Source organism: Spermophilus citellus (genome assembly GCF_964194105.1).
Source record: "Spermophilus citellus genome assembly, chromosome: 2".
Classification (NCBI taxonomy): domain Eukaryota; kingdom Metazoa; phylum Chordata; class Mammalia; order Rodentia; family Sciuridae; genus Spermophilus; species Spermophilus citellus.
In genome coordinates this window covers 220,195,215-220,196,775 of record NC_138183.1, presented here as the reverse complement: position 1 = coordinate 220,196,775, position 1,561 = coordinate 220,195,215, and positions in this window count along the sequence as shown.

The following is a 1,561-nucleotide window of genomic DNA, read 5'->3' as shown; positions in this document are numbered from 1 at the left end:
CATCATTATACAAAATACATGTATGAAGATGTGAATTTAGTGTCAACACACCTTATATACAAACAGAGATATGACAAATTGTGGTATAAAGGTGTATTAAGAATTGTAATGCAAAAAAAGAGCGCTCATGTATAATGGCATAATTTGGCATGAACATACTTTATATACAGAGTTACGAAAAGCTGTGCTGTGAATGGATAATTATGAGTGCAATGGATTCCACTATTGTCATGTATGTAAGAAATAAATAAAAAAGAATTACTTCTTTAAAAAATTGCATTTTATAAATACCCATTTAGAATTTTTAAAATTTATATAAACATATAAAAAAAAGAAAATATGATCACAGTTCCTTGTGGCAGATTTTTCCACTAATTAACCCACAGGATTCCTCTTTATAATTTTCTCTATGGTAAATTTGGTTCATAGGAGATCTTAATGTTTATGTTAAATCAATTTTAACGTGCCGGGGGGAGTGCAGGGGGAGGAGAAAACTCAACTATCCATAAGGGCTTCCTAGGAAGAAACTACTTTTCTTGTAGCAAAAATAATTCATTATAAAATCTGACCCATGGAAATGTTGTTTGAAGATTTTTGTACCCAGGCAGGATGGAGAAGAACATTATCTAATGTTGGCTTTGGGTTTCCTAATGGTGCTGTCTGAAGTTTTTAACTGGTGTGCTTTTCTCATGCTAGGGTTAGAGTGAAAGGAATTGTGACTTAATACCAGGGACGCCAGAATGGTCCCAAGGAGGTGGTATAACAGGGTGAAATGTTCTGAATTTGTATGTCAGGCAATCAGAATGTTATGGATTCATTGTGTATTTTGAGAACAGTATTGGTAGCACTTGGGTTTTGGTTTCTCTCTCTGATTCAGAACAACATCCTGTTTCACATACAAACCCATGGTCTTGTTGGGCTTTCTTCTTTAAGTGTGGAACATTCGGTGCCTAGACTCAGGACCTACATCATGAAAGGCAAAGTTCTGTAGGCTCACAAATTCTTAACATTTATCCAATTTTCGACCCAAGTTTATTAGGAAAAATTGGAGCCTTGATGTTTCTCTTCCATATAGCTCTTAGGGTTGTGTTTCAGTCCTGTAGTCAAACGAGTATCTGCAGAAAACAATGAACATCATTTTTTTTTAACACGCATTTGCAGGAAGCCATGTAAAAACTAAATTGCTAATATACATTAGCAAACTGGCCAGTGAAATTGTCAAAGCATTAATCTACCAAGTTTTCCTGATTTTAAGATATACTCCCACAAACCTTGCCCTCACTTTATTTAACTTTTTGGAATATAGGGATATATCTGCATTGCATTTAAAGAAGCATTGGCCACTCCTCCTGAAAAGCTGTTGTGAAATCCATGTCATTTCCTGCAATCAATGGTCTTTTTGAATTGAGAAAGTTTTCTAGGAAATACTTTGTTTGGTATATTCCTCAAACCTGGATGCCCCTAAAGTTCCCCTTCGTGGCTAAATTCAGGCTTGGGCTTCCACTGCAGCTTTTGGTATCTCCAACATCACCACAGCAGGAAGGGATTTCTCTCTGTTGAC